Source organism: Carettochelys insculpta, chromosome 2 (genome assembly GCF_033958435.1).
Source record: "Carettochelys insculpta isolate YL-2023 chromosome 2, ASM3395843v1, whole genome shotgun sequence".
NCBI lineage: Eukaryota > Metazoa > Chordata > Testudines > Carettochelyidae > Carettochelys > Carettochelys insculpta.
In genome coordinates this window covers 22,970,598-22,990,261 of record NC_134138.1, presented here as the reverse complement: position 1 = coordinate 22,990,261, position 19,664 = coordinate 22,970,598, and the positions used below count along the sequence as shown (strand labels likewise).

General features: G+C 46.9%; 1 long non-coding RNA gene across 12 annotated transcripts in view; it reads left to right on the top strand.

Annotated features, from left to right (window-relative positions):
- Positions 1–19,664, top strand: part of LOC142009119 (uncharacterized) — a 267,936-nt gene that overhangs the window by 12,279 nt on the left and 235,993 nt on the right. For 10 of the 12 annotated variants that reach the window (XR_012644350.1, XR_012644339.1, XR_012644342.1 and 7 more), the window contains one exon: positions 15,589–15,751. The exons of the other annotated variants lie outside the window; for them this stretch is intronic. This is a non-coding gene — a long non-coding RNA (uncharacterized LOC142009119). The remainder of the gene's footprint in view (positions 1–15,588; positions 15,752–19,664) is intronic. 12 annotated transcript variants of the gene reach the window in all.

The window sequence follows — 19,664 nt, the reverse complement described above, 5'->3', positions numbered from 1 at the left end:
CAGTTTCGCTTTGTTTTATATTATCAAAGTCCTGAACATTGTGCCAGGACTTAGGTTTCAGGCCCTCATCTCACTACAGATACCTCTCTGAGGCCGTGTCTACACTAGCCCCAAACTTCCGAATGGCCACGCAAATGGCCATTTTGAAGTTTACTAATGAAGCACTGAAATGCATATTCAGTGCTTCATTAGCATGCGGGCGGCCGCGGCACTTTGAAATTGACGCGCCTCGCTGCCGCACGTCTCGTCCCGATGGGGCTCCTTTTCGAAAGGACCCCGCCTACTTCGAAGTCCCCTTATTCCCATCAGCTCATGGGTCCTTTCGAAAAGGAGCCCCGTCGGGACAAGCTGCGCGGCGGTGAGGCGCATCAATTTTGAAGTGCCGCGGTCACCCGCATGCTAATGAAGCGCTGAATGTGCATTTCAGCACTTCATTAATCAACTTCGAAATGGCCATTTGCGTGGCCATTTCGAAGTTTGGGGCTAGTATAGACGTAGCCTGAGAGGGGGAACGCCAATTATTAGGAAGAGATGGTTAGTAATGGGGGGTTCGATCATTAAAAACATGCATAGTAAGGTTTGTGATGACTGGGAGACCTGCATGGAGACTTTTCTGCCTGGTGCAAAGGATGTGGATCTTTCCAGCCATCTAGTTTTAGCATTGATTTAACTACATTGGCCCCACTTACCTGCTGCAAATTACAAATTACAGCTCAGCCTGATTGAGTGGGTTTTGCAAGCCCTGATTATCACGGTTGAAATCTGGTCCGGGAGGCCAGGATTAATAGCCAGTGTAGTTTTTTTTTGTTACAGGACATGAACTTTTTAGTATCAATAAAGGCATAACAGCTTATCTCAGAAACCTGTGGCTTTTTATGCAACCTGTGCTCCAAGGGCATGTTCCTGTAGCACAGCAATCTGGCCGTCAGCTTTTCTGCTGCTGGCTTTGTTGGCAGCTCAGTTTAGCACAAGCCTGTGTTTTCTGACCCAGTTTCTTAGATGATTCTCATTTCCAAAAGGGATTGTCAAGGGCATTACTGCCCATGTGAGACTAGGCAGAGCTCCAGCATGGCATGGATTAGCCTGTGCTTAGCAAGTGGTTTCAAGGGGAGTTTTTTCATGCTTGTATATTTTGGTAAGTAAACTGGTTCTTTGGTTGTTAATAACAATGTGAATGATTTCAGCAATCCAAATACCTGTAAGAATGAGCCGTGGGGAAAGCAAATGGATAATGTTCTGGCTCTGCTGTATCTCCATTTTGGAAAGGGAGAGGATTTTAAAGGGAAGTGTGGCCAAACCCTGCTCAGTGTTTACCATTTCCATGAAGCCAGAGGGTACAAGATGTGCCCAGCACCTTTTAGAATTTGTCCCTCCATCTGCAAAGCTGATTATTTTGGCTGCTTAAGATTATACAAACAGCGGCCTTTTAATGGTGGAAATTTGAAAAGAGCTCTCACTGTCGTTTCATGGCAGGCATCTGGTCCTGGCTCTGCCAGGTTTTCAGGGAGTGAGCTTGTTAGACGGCTTCGTCTTAACTGCCTTTTCCCAAGAATCTCCAGTGCATCAGTTTCGGTGCTGGGAAACTTACTCATTCCACACCCCCTGTTCACAGACTGCTTCCAGAACGCTTGCCATGTACAAGTGCTTCAGACCAGAGATCTCGCAGGTCGTTTAAGTTGAGCTCTGAACAAACGCAGAGATGTCCGCACAGTGTGAATGTTCACTTTGAATAGTAACTACTTCTTCTTGGATGATCTATTCCGGTCACTATTTAAAGACTTGCCATCAAGGTTAAAAGACCACTTCCTTGTGTTGCTCGTAATATATGAAATTCCTTACAAGGAAATTAAAAGGAAGCAGGGGGCCTAGAACAATTTTTTAATGGAGGCGTGAGAACCAAACAGTAAACCCTGCGTATCTGGGTGGCCAGCTGGTCAGGGATGAGGAGCCAAAAGAGTGCAAAGAGCCACATATTCTATCTATAGCTATAGCTATGTCTATATAAAAATAAATATACAATACATGGCTGAGTGTCTTGCCCTTCCCCCAGAGCCAGGCACACCCCACCCCACCCCCCGCTTTAACGCAAAGTTGGTGACTCACCAGAGTTGTTGCTTGCACTATCGGCTTCTCCCACCAGCTCCGGGGCACGTGTGCAGAGCGACGGACGGCACTCCTGGAGTGCAGCTCTGAGGAGGAGCAGCATTTAATGGCTCAAAGAGCTGCATGTGGCTCGAGAGCTGCCCGTTGGTCACCCCTGCTGCATGTAATGGAAACTGTTTCAAGCCAGGGCTTGTGGCAGCACCCCGAGTTCCAGCACCTGTGCATGTAAGTGTCCAATATGCTGCTTACCCACTGTTCTGTTTGAGGAATGCTTGTAATGCTGAGACATACTTGACACTTTCCAGGCAGTGTAGTGGGATACCCTTCCCAATCCAGTGGGCTAGTGGATATTCTGATCTCCAGGGCTGATCAGTCTTTATTTTCTCTGCTGCTCCTGTCATTAGCTGTTAGTGTCAATTGTGTGCGCTTGCATGCGCTCTCTCTCTTGTGTTAAATATGGGCCTGATTCTGTTCCCTTGCAAAGGCAGGTTTAGTCACTGACTTGATGTGGAGTAATGGCGTACTTTCTAACAGGAACTGGACCGAGAATACCACATGGTAATGGTGTAGCAATTTCTGTAGCTATTAGAAACTGGAACTTGGAATTGTTTTATGCCATTATATTTTTTAAAGGCTCCCTACATGGAAATTTGTAGAGAACTTTGATTATTGCTTTATGGCTCAATGTGGCGGCTCACGGTTTCCAAGCAGTGCTGACCTACAAACCGCATTAAGAGGAACCGTGTATAAAAACTGGGTCTGCTAAGGCTGACTCATTACTAGCCTGTGGGGGCTTCTGCTCCCACTGTTCCTTCTCTGCGAGTTCAGGAAGACAGACTCATGGACATTAAGGCCATAAGGGACCATTGTCATCTCATCTGACCTCACTCACCTGCTCCTGTAATAGACCCATAACCTTTGGCTGAGCTACTGACATCGTCAAATCATGATTTAAAGAGTTCACGCTGCAGAGAACTCACCACTTACACCAGTTCAAGCCTCCAAGTGACCTGTGCCACATGCACAAAGGAAAGCAGCCCTCTGGGATCTTTACGAATCTGATCCAGGGGACTTTCCTTCCTGACACCAAATATAGCAACCAATTAGACTCTGTGCAGGTGGGCAAGACCCCACCAAGCCAGGCACATGGGAAAGAATTCTCTGTAGTAGCTCAGAGCCCTCCCCATCTAGTTTCCCACCATCAACCCTTGAAGATGCTCTGAACGGCCAGCAGCAAGCAGCTGCATGCCATTGCAGTCTGTCTTCTCATACCATCCTCCCCATAAACTTAGCAAGTGCAGCCTTGGAATGAGTTTGCTTTTTTTTTTGGCCCCACTGCTCTCCTTAGAAGGCTGTTTCAGAACCTGACTCCTCCAATGGTTGGGTTCTGTCACTTAATTTTGAACCTAAAATTTGATCCTGACTAGTCTATAGCCATTTGTTCTTGTGTCTACATTACCAAATAGTTTAAGTAATGCCTCTGAACAAGCCGAGCTTTTGGAGTCTCTTCTCATTTTAGTCCTCACATTATCCTCGGAGTCCTTCTGTATGCCTAGTTTAAATTCATCTTTGTTAAACATGGGAGACCAGAAGTCCACAGCATTCCGGATGGGGTCTCACCGGTGCCATGTACAGTGGTACTGATACTTTATTATCTTTACTGGAACTACCTGGCCTGGTGCAGCCCACGTTTGCATTAGCCTTTTTCAGGGCCGTGTCACATTATTGAATTTCAGTCCTCCTATGGTCAACCAGGATGTCATGCAGGTTGGCCTTTCCCCTTCTGTCACTTCCAGTGCATCAGTCACCATAAGAATTGCCAGACTGCATCATGCCCTTGGTTATCTTGTCCTGTATTCTATTTGCCAGTGGGCAGAGAAGTCAGTAGTTATAGAATCAGTAGTTATAGAATAAGCTGTTAATAGGATCATTTTCTTGTGGACTACCTCAGTGAGAGGTTGGCTTTTGGCCTGTAGCACATCTGCCAGCCATGGAGATTGAGCTCTGTTGCTTACAGTTCATAAACACTCAGTTAACTTAGAGCTTTTAAAAATATTTATTTTTGCAATAAATATGTGGCCTGCAGTGAAGTACCTTTCTGAAGTTAGATTTGTTTTCACGTTGCTGTTGAGTGATAAATACATCTGTTAGCTGGTGAGATGAAAGAAGGGCACAGTATACCTTACATTGCCTTGCTCAACTTTTTTTGTGGTGGTTTTGTTCTAGCATAAAATGGAAAACCTAGCAAGAGAGGTTATTTTTTTCCCGTTCAAAATAATTATACGCTAGAACACCATTCATTGGGCTTATGCCACAACCAGTAAAGAATTTGGTTTATTTCATCTCTTGCCTAGCACACTGTTCCTAGAAGGGAGATGTCTTTGCAGCTGAGCCAAGTATAATAATAATCCAGGTTGAGCAGCACAGAGCGGCCTGTGATTAGCAGAATAATTATTGCATAACATATCAGTTGAGAGATGCTTTTTGATAGAGCAACAGAAATGTACTTTGCTGCTAACTTCAGAGATGTAGTCAGCTAATGTTCTTCTGATGTGTCTGTTCAAAACTTTGTGCAGGAACCAGTACTAGGTTTTAAATCATGTTTTGTCCTTAGCAGTTATGTCTGTGCTTTCTAGTATTGGATACTAACCCAAGAGCAGGCAGAGGACCTGCATGCAAGAGTTCAGTTTTGCACAAAAAATGGTCCTTCTGAGCTACGTGAGAGTGCAGGCTGTCTCCTAGTTAGGAGAGTAAACATGGGGAGGGTAACAACAAGAAGTCCTGCGGCACCTTATAGACTAACAGATATTTTGGAGCATGAGCTTTCATGGGCAAAGACCTGCTTCATCAGATGCATGAGTAGGGGGGTGGTTTCAGAGGGGTATTTAAAGAATGGGGTCCAGTGGAAGGGAGGGCCAGAGCTGACAAGGTCTATTCAGTCAAGGTGGAAAAGGCCCATTATCAGTATTATGTATGAAGAGAGGAAAAAACAGGTCAGATAAGAAGGTGGGGGGGAGGAGGAGGAGAGCAATATGGCCCAATCTCAGATAGCTCAGCGACTGATACTGATAATGTTCACAGCCTTTTGCTTTGAAGGGCTGCCAGCTCTGGTCCAGCCCAGGTTGATGGTGACTGAAGTCACTGGTATCTGTTAGCCGGTGTGAAAAGAGTGCCCAGGCTGAAGGGTTGAGGCTGTGATCTGATCATTTCATCTGTGTAACACAGGCCATTGAACTTCACCCAGCATTTCTTACAGCCTTGTCTGTGGTCTCGCTTACAGTTAGTGAGAGACTTTATTAAATTGAGAGGCCCATGTTTATGTGCTGAGTTTGTGGGGTAGCAGCCTGGCCCTTGACCTGCTTCTGAGCCCCCGGTGTTGCACCAAATTAAGTGACTCTGGAAACCGAACACACTTCAGCGCCATGGAATGTGTGTGAGTGACCCCTTTGAAACTGAAGTGTTCTTTGTAAGCCGGGCACAACCTGAGGCAGTGGCAGTGCAAGCTGCCCTAGGCATTCAAGCCAGCCTCATGGCCTGGGACCAGCTTTGCTGGCAAGAGAACCTGTTGGTCTGCGTGGCTCCTGGGGTTTTGCTGTCTGCAGAGAATGCTAAGAAAAGGGTGGTCATGGTGTCACCATGAATGGTCATGGAGCGTCCGTCTCACCAAGACTCTGCGTAAGGCAGCCCTAGTGTGGATGGAAGGCAGGGCTGCTGACAGAACTGCCAGGCCCCTGGGCAAAGTGTGTGTGGTATCCGGCTCTTGGCACCCAGAAGGGGTGGGGCCTCGAGTAAAAGGGGCAGAGTGAGGTCTAGGCAGGCTTCCACAGCCAGCTCTTCAGCATTGCCTGCCCTTTGCCAACTGGGGCTCTGGCTGGTACCCCAGCAGTGGAAGTGGTTGGGAGCTCCCCTCCTACCCTGCCATTGGCAGGCGGCCCTGATGCAAGGACAGACCTTTTGGTGACTGAAGGTGGCTAGTGGAGATGTGCATCACTTGAGTAGCTAGTGTAGATGAGACCTACTGTGGGGATGTCAGTGCATGGTGGCAGAAGCTTAGCACTAGTCTTGGGTTTAATAGCATTGGGTTAGATGCCTACTCTTTATTTGGAAAACATTAAAAGTACCGTTTCAGAGGTGGACTGGCCCAGTGGATAGGGCACTGAAGTGAGACTTGGGAGGCCTGCCGATGCCAGTTCCGTTCTGTTGTCATCTTTTCTTTCCGGTTATCTGTCTTGCCTGCCTGAAAAAGTTATACCAATGCAATTCAGTTGATTTTAAAATGGGTCAAGAATTGACTGAAGCAAAATCAACCTAACGCACTCTTAATCCAAAATAAGAGTGTCTTACAAAGAGGTTGTACCAATTTTAACAAAGTTGCAATTTTCTCATGCAGACAAAGTTTGAGATACTAATCCCTTCAGGAAGTGGATGTCTCGCTACATGTTTTGGACAGCATCTGGAATGGCGGGGCCTTACTTCGTTAGAAGGAGCCTCAGGCCCTAGGAAAATAGAACAGTAATAATAATAAAGATCCCCTTTATTATTATTTTACTGAAATTCTTAGCTATTTCTTTCTGAGCACCAAGCAAGCAATAGAATTTTTGTTTCTAAGTGAGTTATCGCTGATTGTCTGCATGCCACTAATGAGCTGTTAGATTTATCCCACCTTATGAAGTACAGGAAAGAAAAATGAACATGCATCCAAAAAGAGGATATTCCGGTCCCATAGATAATCAGCCCCCATTGTGAAGTCATTTTGAGTCACCGTTTTAAATCTTTGTTCATGTAGAAAAGTTTTTATAGACATGACAAACATGAAATCCTGTTGTTTAACATGGAGTTGCTTAAAATAGCACAAGATTCTGGAACTGAGTTGTAACAGTCTCCAAAGGGGAAAGAGCAGTGTCAAAACAATACAGTTTACAACTTGGTGGCTCAAACCTTTTGTCTCAAACCACACAATGTCCTGATAGAAATTTGGCTCATGTAGAGGGTTGGATTTCCTTGCAGTGAGACATAGGCTTTAGTTTTGTCTCGGGGTGCTGGAATGGAATCTGCCTTGCCAGTGGTCAGTTTTTATTTTTTCAAGTGCTTCCAGTAAACTAGTTTAAAAGACCTGCACAGACCATACCATTTTTTGCTGCTCATTTCTTGTTTGTAAGGAAAGTGCTACTTGAAAATAGGATCATGTTGGGAAGTTAATGTCTCATTTATGATGATGACCTCTTTCTCTTTTCCTTCCCCCACACTCCTTAGACCAGGGATCAGCATCCAAAATAGCATTTTTTTTTTAATTTGGTAAAAAAACTAAATAATTCAAGAGCTGCAATGCATGTGAATGAGAGTCCTTAATAAATAACATCAAACTATACTTTTTGTAACCCTTATTTTAAAAACAGTGTGCACACAATGATTTGTAATGCAGCTCTTGTTTACTGAAGGACATTCACAAACTTTTTCTGTACTCTTTCCTCACACTTTACGTGTGTGTTTGAAACTCAGGAAGACAGTGGTTCTCTCTCTCTCTCTCTCTCTCTCTCTTTCTGGAGGATGCTAGATTCTGAACAATTTTGTTCTTGAAATCACTGTACAGCTGCTCTAATACTTTGATAAAGCAGTTATATAAATTCGCCATCCATGAACAGTTGTCCTCGTTTCACGATCTCTTGAGTTGCCACAAAACTAGCCACAGTTGTGCTACTTGGTGATTTCTTCCATTAAGCAAATGAGTTCTTGCTGTGCTCTCCTTTGCATAGCAGCTCCTCCATGGGTTTTTTTCTGACCTCTCCAGCTGGATACTGTGCAGCAAAATTCGTGCGGGTTTTTGTGAAAATGCCTCTCGAGGTTGCACTGTTGTTGGTGAATTTCTCATTGCAAATGAGACAGAGGGGGGCCAGCTGAGCTCAGTATCAGTGCAAAGGATTGGGTCCATTCAGTTTGAAATTCTTTGCCTTCATCTTCCATTTTCCTCTTTTTATGAAGCCATTCCAACCCCACTTTAATGACGCCAATTCTTAAAATGCTCGTTGCTCCTCTTCTCCCCCGCAGGAATGTAGCAAGCTTCCTTTTCGTTTTCAGTGTCAAAACTTCATTAGCAACATGATTAAAACATCGACAGTGACGTATCCCACAATGCGCTATGTATATTAAAGGGGGAGTTGAGTTATCTAACGTTTCAAAATCACCTCTCATTTGCTCTTTAGACATCAGTTGTTCATTGTTGGGCTTTTAGACTTTAACCGTTTATCAAAAATAATCGGGAGGCTCTTTTTAAATCTTTGCAGTTACAGTGTCGGGAGTAGGGTGACCATCCGTCCTGTATTTAGAATGCCAAAAAGGCGTCCCTACTTATTTTTTTAAATGGGACTAATTGTCCCATATTTGGGTCCCTACCACCTGCTGAACTTTTCCGCCAGCAGCAGCTGTCTGGGGAGCATTCAGCTGCTGTGTCCGTGCTGTTTCCCCAGGGCTCCAGGTGGAGTGGAAGGTGGGCAGCTGCCGTTTCCCCGGGGCTGTGGGGTGCGGAGGGCCCAGTGGCTGCTGTTTCCCTGGGGATGGGGAGAGCCCGGCAGCTGCCATTTCCCTGGAGCTGGCGGGCAGGGGGAGTGCTGGTGGCTGCTGCCTCATCCCAGCTATCTGTGGCTCGGTGGAGCTGGCAGGAGCCTCACTCCCCCCATATCTACCTGTCTCAAATACAGGACAGGGAGATATGGTCGCCCTGGCCAGGAGCCACGAAGAAGTCCTTCAAGAGCTGTAGGTTGCAGCCCCCTGCCTTAAACGATTCTCATGTGCTGCAAGTTGGATCTGTGGCCCTTCCGAGAAATCCCATACAATTTGTCATTTGTACTTCACTTCTATTACAGGAGGACCTGCTGAGGGCTCCCGTGTAGTGAGAGATAATACAAAGTGTCCTCACCTGCAGGAGCTTGCAATCTGCACATAGGCTAAGGCAACAAGTGGATAAAACAAATCAGTGTGGGGGGAAAATAGGATAAGCCCTGATTTATTCAGCGAGCAGAAGTGACAGCACACCTGCCACCCAGCCATTGTTGAATGGTTTTGTAGGCTTCATTGCGGAGGTGAAACTTAAGCATCTTTAAGGCCATTTACCAATCTGACAGGCTGACAAATCCAGTGCACAGAAAGCTAAATAGATCATTTTTCTAGTGCTGCTTCCAGCACTAAAACTGCAGCTCTGATCTTATCTGTAAGTCGCTTACCTTGGCCACATGTTAAGTCCCTCTTAAAAACCCATTTCTGCTGTGCTGCCTGTAATGAATCAAACTGACTGGTAAATAAATTGCCAGTTGTGTAATTCCCCATCCTCCAACCCTTGTCCTTAGATTGGGACCTCCTTGGCGAATCCCGCGTAAGTGTTTGGAAAGCATCTATCTCGAGTAATAAAGATTGGCTGGCCACAAAGCACTCTGATGTGGTTTTCAGTGCCAGTGGTCCATGCTTAATTTAGTCCCATACCTCCTGTCGTTCTTTTCCACGTCCTTACATGAATAGTGATCTAAACATAACCCTTCATGTTTCAGTACTGTATTTCATTGTCTTGGACACTGTGGCTACGTCTACACTAGCCCCAAACTTTGAAATGGCCAGGCAAATGGCCATTTCAGAGTTTACTAATGAAGCACTGAAACGCATATTCAGCGCTTCATTAGCAGGTGGGCAGCTGCGGTGCTTCGAAATTGATGCGCCTTGCCGCCGCGTGGCGCGTCCAGACAGGGCTCCTTTTCGAAAGGACCCTGCCTACTTCGAAGTCCCCTTTATTCCCATGTGCTGATGGGAATAAGGGGACTTCGAAGTAGGCAGGGTCCTTTCGAAAAGGAGCCCCGTCTGGGCGCGGCGGCAAGGTGCGTCAATTTTGAAGCGCTGCGGCAGCCCGCCTGCTAATAAAGCGCTGAATATGCATTTCAGCGCTTCATTAGTAAACTTTGAAATGGCCATTTGCGTGGCCATTTCGAAGTTTGGGGCTAGTGTAGACACGGCCTGTGTGTTTGCTTTCTACTTACTTGCCTGCAGGAGAATCATCAATAAAAGAATTGGATACATTAGTTTGCTTTTTGCTGACTATCCTCTAAAGGCCTGGTAGAATTGTAAGGTACACCAATATAATTGTCATTTACGGGTGTGAGGATTTTTTTAAGCTGTTGTGGTTTTACTGGTACAATCATATATGAGCACATTTATACTGGTAAATAGGTGACTTATCCTGGCATAGCTGTTCCCTTTCCTGTAAGTGAATAGCTGTACTGGCATAAAGCACCTTTATAGTACATGCTGAACCTGTCTGGCACTCTCTGATCTGGCGTCCTTTTAGTTAGCCGGATGACCACTTATCCTGGGTGTGGCCAAGATTCCCTGCACTCCCATAAAGTTTGTTTACAGCCACCAGTCTGGTTCTCCGTGTTCTGTGGAGTTATTTAGCTTTAATTTACCTCTAAATGTCTCCTAAGAGACCATTAAGGAGGGGAAGTGTTGGTAATGTGCTAGACAGTGTGACTTCCTGTGGTCCGGCAGATGTCTCTGGCTTGGCACTGGTCGGGTCGTGAGGATGCTGGAATAGAGAGGTTTAACATGTAGTATAACTGTAGTAATACAGGCATTTCACTACTTGTAACACACTGGTAGTTTAGAGCAAGGTTTCCCGACGAGTGGTACATGTACCAGGAGTGGTATGTGAACGGATTTCAAGGTGTAAGTGCTAGAAAATAAATCACTGTAAAGCAGGAGTTAAGCACTGGGACGGCACTGGGAGAGGGGGTATGCCAGTAAGGCTGATGTCTTGAAAGGGGTATGCAAATGTTTTAAGTTTGGGGAACACTGGTTTAGAGGTACAACTCTCAATGTAGGCAAGGCCAAACTTCTAAATTTTAAGCTTTTCTTAAATAGAGGCTAAAGAAACAGTCTATGGTCTGGTCGAGACTGCCCCCGCAGGACTTACCTTAACAATTAAAAAATAAATCTTGTTCCTATAGCTAACCTCTATCTGCACACGCCTGAATCCCTGTATTATAGAAAAAATTCCCTTTGCCTTGAGAACAGGCTAGGGATGAAAAGCTGCTGTTACAAAATTAAATACTGGTTTCAGTAGCAGCTAGTGAAGCATGCAGTGTCATTTCTAGGTCTCTGCCCAGGTATTCAGGTAGCCCTCATGACTGCAGTACCTGGGTGCCTCCCTAAATTACTTAGATGTCAGTGTTCTCTCTCTCCTTAAAATGATCCTTGAGTGGCACGTGTGTGTGTGTGTGAGAGAGAGAGAGAGAGAGAGAGAGAGATTTGAACCCATTTTTCTGTACTGTTAATGGAGATTACAGCGTTCATAATTAAGGGAGAGAAGGCTGTTTAGTCTCAAGTAATCCGTAATTCATGCTCATAAATAACCCTGAAAGGAGAAGCCCAGTGCTACCTGACTGCTTTTTGTTTTGACAGTAGATAGACTAGCATGGCTCCCTCTCTGTTACTATTCCCCATCCTTATGGAATTTGTTCTTGATTCATCTTCCTCTACTTTCATGTTACTATAGTTTACTGTGGGATGGCAGGAGAGAAAACAGTTTCTCTATAACAAGTCTTGTGGCACCTTATAAACTAACAGATATTTTGGAGCACAAGCTTTCGTGGGCAAGTGGGTCTTTGCCTACGAAAGCTTATGTTCCAAAATATCTGTTAGTCTATAAGGTTCCACAAGACTTCTTGTTGTTCTCGAAGCTACAGACTAACACAGCTACCTTCCTGATACTTGTCAGTTTTTCTGTATTAACCTGCAGTATTGTTAGCCTGTGTGTAAGGGAGATGCTTAAAACTGGAGGGGGAGGAGGGGAGAAACATATTTACAAAGGGGTAAAAATTCTGAAGAATTTTTCTTCTGAGATTTGGAGGCTCTTCAGAGAGCACTAATAGGTATTGTGCTGAGCTGTATAGTCATGGAGTCTATCGGGCTGCTGGTGTTAGCAAGCACTAGGTGATGGGATTCTCTGTTTGGCTGGAGGTACATATGCTGACTCTGCTCAAGCTAGGGACGTGCTACCGATAGCAATGTGGCCATGGTGATGGCTTGGGCTAGTGGCTGAGTACAATCCTGCCTGGACCTTTTGATGCGTATTTGGGATTGGTAGGTCAGCAGTGTCCAATATGCAGCGAACAGTGGCTTTGGCCACTCTGCACACTCACCCCATCGCATGGTGGGACAAGCGTGTAGAGGCGGCGTCTCCTCTGGCCCCAGCGAGCTCCACCCTTGTTCTGGGGCAGCTTGCGAGTGAGTAATATGGAGGGGGCTTCTGTGAGTAATATGGAGGGGGTTTTCATCTGGCTGGGGGAGTGGTGCCTGGCAGGGGTGCCTGGAGAGGGGGGCTGTGGTGATCCCTTACATCCCTTTTGGACAACGCTGTGCTAGGTTGACTTGCATCCGAAGCTGCTGGGACCCACTGCTATTTTTAGGGCTCGTCTGCACTTAACTAGGAGATTGAGGCTCTGGAGATTCATTTCCCCGGGGGTCGATTTGGCGGGAGCATTTGGGTAGCTACCCAGGAGAGATTCAGGGGTTGCCCAGCCGATGAGCAGAGGGCCCACAGCTGGCAGCATGTGTTTCTGTTGGTGGTGCCTGGGTGCATATAATAAAGTTTACTCTGCCCATGAATGTTAAAAAAAAATGTAGAGGGAATACCGACAGGGATGTGCTAAATCAACTGCTCGTCGCTCTCCTGTTGACCCCAGTGCTCCACAAGGTTACAAGGAGTAAGGAGGTTGATGAGAGTACTTCTCACGCCCACAGTGGTGACTGGTGAGATGGGCTTCTGGATAGGGGGGGCACTGGGCTCCTGCCCCCTTCCAGCCTCCCACCACCCCTGCTCCGTCCCTGCCTGCCTCTTCCTGCTGAAGTGCCACACTGCTTCCAGTGAGTACAGGGGTGGTTCTCTTCTCCCTTGGAAAGGTGTGAGCTGCCCCACTCGGGGGAATAGACAGGAGCGCCCCCACTCTTGCAGGAAGTGGCACAGTGCTGGCTGTGAGGGCAGATGGAGGTGGGCCTTCTGGGGGGGTTCATGTGACCCCTCGTGCCCCCCCCAAAAAAAAACCCTGCCCCCTTCCATCAATCTCCTGCTGTGACAATGCTGCAGAAATTCACTTTAAGGTACATGGGCTCTAGCTGCACTATTCACATAGCTTGTGTTGTGTATCTGAAGTCGACTTTCTTCCTGTGTGTTGGTTGGAGTTCAGAACCCTTCCTTCCTTCCCTCCCTCCATCCATCTCTAAAAGCCCCATAGTGACCCTCCTGCTATTGAGATGGCATGAGAGAACTGCTTCATGATGTTGGTTAAAGTTGCCTTTTGCATTTACATTACAAGGGCCTTTTCCAAAGTCTCAAGGCAGCTGGAAAAGCATAATCTTGACTCTCCGGCTAACATTGTAAATAGCTTCCATTCCAGCACTGAACCTCAGGGCTGGAAGGCATTTGTAACATTTCCTGTAAACCTGCACTTAACTCCCAGCTCTCCTCCTCTGTCCATCTGCTCCTTACAAGCCGTGATATAGTTTGCAGCTCTCCCTTGTGCTATTAATAATCTTCCTTCTAACGTGATCTCATTCACTGGAGGGCTTTGACTTTGCTTTGTGCGTGGTGGAGCTGCGAAAGGTCAGTCACATGGGTCCCACGGGTTTTCTAATAGTTTACGGGCGACTGACGTCTAATGGGCGCATGACTATGTGGATGGCTGAACCGGTTCAGATCTGTGTGCCATGTACCCCAGCCTGCTGAGAAAGGAGCAGGGAAAGAGCTCAATTCTTAATTACTGATTAAATGGAGGAGGAATCCATGGAATGCCAGAATGCCCTTCTGTTTCCGTTTCGGAAGAGAGCGTGAAAAGATGAGGAGGAATTCAGAACCAGTGCTGTGGCTGATTCACTGGATGACATGCTTAGAAGCTGGATCACAGGAAAAAAAAAATCTGAGTCATCATCCTTGATAGCACAGAACATTTGTTTTGCTCTTTTGTGCTCCCTGCTGAGTCTCACTGACTAAAGAGTTTGTTCTTTATGTGCCCTTTCATCAGTGAAAGTGTAACTTTCTCCCGTGCCAGCCTACAACTTGAGTGAGGCATTCTCAGAGGGCAGAGTTACCCATTCTCTCCCACCTACATGCCGTGTGCCACTGAATCTGATCCTCCTACTGCAAACCATTTTGGTCAAAAGGAATTTTTCTCTCCCTGAATAGGTGGGGTGCGGCCAAAAGACTGTGATGAGACCCATACTGGCCCCTTGCCAAAAGCCAGAGAGCCACAAGTCCTTGGTATACACTGTCCATAATTTTAAAGCTAAATAAACAAAAAGTGGGGGGCATTGTTAGGTCTGTGTTGCAGGTGGGGAAACCAAGGGCCATAACATCACCTGGTGTAAATCAGCTTTGCTCTACAGTTAGACCGCTGACTTACGTGGGGGTTGCGTTCTCGCAACCTGTTTGGAAATGCCACTTTCTCCTTTGGAACCAAGTTGTGACTCCCCCCGCCCCCCAAAAAAGTACCTTTGGATAAATTTCATGAGTGATGTGACCAAGTGACCTTGATTATCTTAGGGTATGTCTTGACTACCTGTAAGATCGCCCCGTCACAATGTTCCCACACCCTTCCTCCTGCCAAGACCTGTACCCCCACCCCTGCCCCCAGCCTACTCTGCACAGTCCCTCCCAGATCCTTACCCCAAGCTCACTCTTGTACTATGTCTCCAGCCTACTCTCTGGCAGCCCCTTCCCATGCACTGAACCCCCTCTTTTTTGGCCCCGCCACAGAGACGAGGGAGGCCCACACAAAATCCGCTTGCCTCAGTTGGGGGCGACATCTGTGCAGGTGGACATGTGTAGGTTCTTTTTTTTTTTTTTCTTGCTCCCATGTTGGTCCCGATTGACTTTCTGTAAAGATTTCCCCTTCCCTGACCTACAGTGAAGCGCCACAGCACTTGAAATGCAGACATAGCCTCACTGCAAGTGGATGGAACATTTTGATTGGCGTGAATACAAACTTCTGCCAGCATGGCATAAAGTCCCAGCCCTTTCTGTATTCGTCATTATTTGCATAATATTTAGCACTTGCACCACGCTCGTCATTTCGAAGAGTTGTTCAAACATTTACTGACATCCCTGGGAAGAGGTCAAGGAAGGTGTCTGTATTCACGAGCGTGGTTAGCCAAGGTTTGGAGGCCTGCCGGTTGTTTCCCTTAGGAGGAGAAATTTTTGATATATATAATCAGGTATCCTTGATTCAGTCCTCTGTATTTACAAAGAACGTACAAAGTTCTGCTTCCCTGAAGGCAGGAGAAACCAAATGTCAGGAGGTAGCTTGTTCGCTTACAGCGGGTGAGTCTCTTTCATGAGCACCTGGCCCGGAAACTCTCTAGGCTTTCCTTATGGCTATGCTGTTAATGCTTGTGCAGTCTGCTTCTGGCTCGCTGGTCCATTTAGAGAGTTCTCTCCCTTTTCTGTCTCCTCAGGTACATCTGCATCGCAGCTGGAGGTGCAGTGTCCAGCCCAGCCAGACATGCCCATGCTAGCTTTGAGTTAAAAATACCAGCGTCACCATGATGGCCCAAACGGTGGCTTGGACTGGCTGCTCAAGTGTGATCCTGTCCGAGATCTTTGGCATATACTTGCTTGGTGAGCCCAGCCTGCTGTTGTCGATGTTTATCCTCCTAACTAGCCCAGTCCTATTCAGCCACACATACATGGGCTAGCTTTGAAACTGCATCTCCAGCAGCAGTGTAGAGATGCCCCTTCCCCCTACACCTCTACTCAAACAGGCCTTTCCCCTGCCTAGTCCAGATTTGGTGAGTGGCCTCCTGTGCTTTCTTTTGATCAGCCAGACATGCGTGTGTCCGAAGTGGAGGCCGCAACAATTTTTATCGCAGCAGAAACTCCCTCAAAGTGGGTATCCAAACTGATTTCCCGCCCCCCCCCCAGACGCTGGACACCCACAGCCTCTCCACCCCCACCCCCACCAGTTGCTCCTTTCTGTCCCTCCCCTTCCCCATTGCTCTTCCTTGCAGCTGGTGACGAGTGGGAAGGCATAGCTCCCATGATCCTCCTGCCGCCTGTTACGGTGCACTTCTTACAGCTATTGTAAATGAAATGAAAGGGCAGTGGTCCCGTCCACTTGGTTTTGGTATGGGCTGGCCCTACCCATTACTGAACAGTTTCCCATGCGGAAAGACCCAGACGTGAGGTTTGCCCAAAGCCAGGCAGCAAATCGTTGTAAAGTTTCCGCCTCCAGCGCCATGCTTAGAGCTTAGGAGCAGCTCATATGTGAGGTGAGAGAGCATTTCTGCAGTGAGGTGGGGCAGTGGGCTCAATATAGTCGGTGGTAAGGGTAAATGGCCAGGAACTGTGGAGAGAACAGCTGGCACAGGACAGCAATTTGGGACAATACCTGACTCTGCCACTCACTCTTTCCAGCATGACTTCCAGCTGTTCACACAGTCGCTCTGTGCTTTGATCGGCACCTGTCAAAGAATCACAGAATCCTAGGGCTGGAAGGGACCTCAGGAGGATCAACCCCCGCTACGTCATCCCAGTAAGCTGGCACTTAAAAACCTCTAGGGATGGAGAATCCACCACCTCTCTAGGCAACATATTTCAACGTTTCACCACCCTCCTGGTGAAGCAGTTTTTCTTAATATCTAACCTATACCTTTTCCTCTTCAACTTCTGACCATTACTCCTTGTTCTGCCATCTGACACCACTGAGAACAGTTTCTCTCCCTCCTCTTTAGAGCTCCCCTTCAGGAAGTCGAAGGCTGCTATTAAATCACCCCTAAGTCTTCTCTTCTGTAAACTAAACAAGCCCAAATCCCTCAGCCTATCCTCATATCCAGCCCCTTAATCATGTTTGTTGCCCTCTGCTGAACCTGCTCCAGCACATTCACATTGTTTTTATACTGGGGGGCCCAAAACTGGACACAGTATTCCAGATGTGGCCTCACCAGTGCCAAAGAGAGAGGAACAACCTCTTCTTTAGATCTGCTCAAAATGCTCCTTCTTGGCTACATGGGCACACTGTTTACTCATATCCAGCGTTTCATCCACCATAACCTGTAGGTCCCTTTCTGTCATACTCCTGCTGAGCCAGTCGGTTGCCAGCTTACAACAATGCTTGGGATTCTTCCACCCTAGCTGCGGGGAGTGAGGGGTTTCAGAGGCCACACTTAAAAAAAAAATGGAGCTATACCTATCGCATAGAACTGGAAGGGACCTTGAGAGGTCATTGAGTCAGGTCCTGCTGTGAGGGCAGGGGACTGATCATCATCCTTGACAGATATTTTTCCCCCCTTTGCCCCAGACCTCTAAATGGCCAATGCTCAAACCACTGTGCTATCCCTCCCCCTTGCTTCTCGTTTTTGGGTGGCCCCGACTCAAAAAAGGTTCCCCACCCTGCCTTATCCCTCATTTGCCTACTGCCCGTCTTGCATGTGCTTGTGAATCATCAGAGACAGGATATTGGACTAGGATGGGCTCAAGGTTTGATCCACTATGGCAATTCCTGTGTTTACAAACAGCCCCACTGTTCTTTCATTGGAGACTCATCACGTGTTCTCAGGAGGGTTTGAATTCTACAGTTAGTCCTGGTTACTTTAGATATTTGAGGCTCTGGTGGTTAGATACTATATCCAATGTTCTGCAAGACATGCTTGTGAATAGGACTTCATTAATACAGCTAAACAAATTACAGTTGCATACAGGAAATGTATTCCAGATTTCTGAAGTCTGTTGTGTCATGAGATGCTTCCGGATCTGGATTTCACCCTGCAGGAGGAACAGTTTCTGTGGAGGCATAGCAAGGAATAGGGTGTCAGGAAATGGTGATCTTAAGATAAAGAAGGATCACAAGATTTTGAATTCTGTAATGTACCACAAGCAGCACAGTGTGCCGTTTGTACAGCCTTGCCCTATTGCATTACCTATGTAAATCATAGGGAAGTCCTCTGTGTTCCACTGAGGCCATAGTGTGGAAACATTTTCGAAGGGGCAGTTAAGCTGACTATTTCGCTTTGACGAATCACGTAAAGGAGTGAAGGGAATAAATTAAGCCAGCATGAGGCACCTTCCTATTGCTTTGAGTGCATCTGCACGAGGGGTTGTATAAGTACAGTAAAAACTTTATTATCTGGTAACCCTGGGGAAGCTCTGCTCTACCCCTGCTCCCAGCTGGGCAGTGGGCAGCTGGCCCCCAGCTGGGATGCTGGCCCCTGGCTGGCATGCCACGGCTGGATATGCTGGCTAACTAAATGTGCCAGTTATCTGAATGCCAGATAACAAGGCTTCTACTGTATTATTACTGGCTGGGGGGGTGGAATTACACCCCTAAATGATAGCTACATTGGGGAACAGTGTTGTGTGCACCAGGCCAGAGTTACTCTTGCAAAATATGAATGTAGGTGAACAGAGAAATAAAATACGTACTCTCATCCCTTGTTAAATGAGTACTTTATTTATGAGTACTCGCTTAAATGAGGGATACATATACTTGCCTTTGCTCACTAGAAGAGTGACCTCCCCCTGCTAATACGAGCCTTACCCCCCCTCCCTGCGTCCCCAACTTGCTGCAGCCTGAAACCCCGCCCCCCCCCCCCCCCCCCCCCAAAGCCGGCCCTGCACACCCAAACTGATGCAGTCCGCCTCCCGGCCCTATGGACCCAACCCGCCCCCAGGCTTTAATCCTCCCTCACACTCATGGCAACAAACTGCCCACAGCCTTTAACCCTCCCCAGCTCCCCCTCAACCCACGGTTCACTTACCTTTCAAAAGCAGTGCCACCTGCTGCCACTTCTTCCCCCAAGTTAGGAGTACTAGGAACCAATCAGAGACTTTTACATGTATTTTAGTAGGAATTTAGTGTCCCTCTTATGATTTTTTTGCCTAAGAGCAGAAATTTGGGAACCAGTTGTGCTCGTATAGTGAAGGATGAGTGTATTTGCATGGGAAAGGGAATTAGCATGCGTAGGGGGAATGTATTGTAAGTACTCATTTGATGTTACCAGGAACCCATACTTGAATAGTTAGGAGGGGTAAGTATAGCAATACTATATGGAACTGGCTATGGCAGGAGTGAGCAAACTTGTTTTTTATATTGGGCCCTACGTTTTGTTCCTGCAGTTATCCAAAGGCCCCCAGTCTGGAATAAAATCCAGAACAACATAAATTTGTTAAATGCATGTTAACAAACTAACAAACAAACAAACAAACCCTGTTCTGCACGTGCCAGTCTATGTGAGGCAGCAACATAAACAGCAGTGGTGTAAGGACAACGCACACAGTGGGACAGAGGATGCTCGCTATACAGATGAAGGTGAAATATGGCTGAAGAGCCTGCCCTGCTGCCTCCTCAGCCCTCCCAGGCAGCTATTAAAACAAAAATCCACTCTGTTTGAAGTCCCCTCCCAAATCCAGCAGTCCCAAGTAGTTTATGTTGCTGTTTCAAGAGCCTAACCCATTTCAAGAGGGAGGAGGGGAAAAAAACCCCAGCTCCCTGCTGTTTAAAAAGCTCCCCCACCTCCTGAGCTGCCTTTTAAAGTAA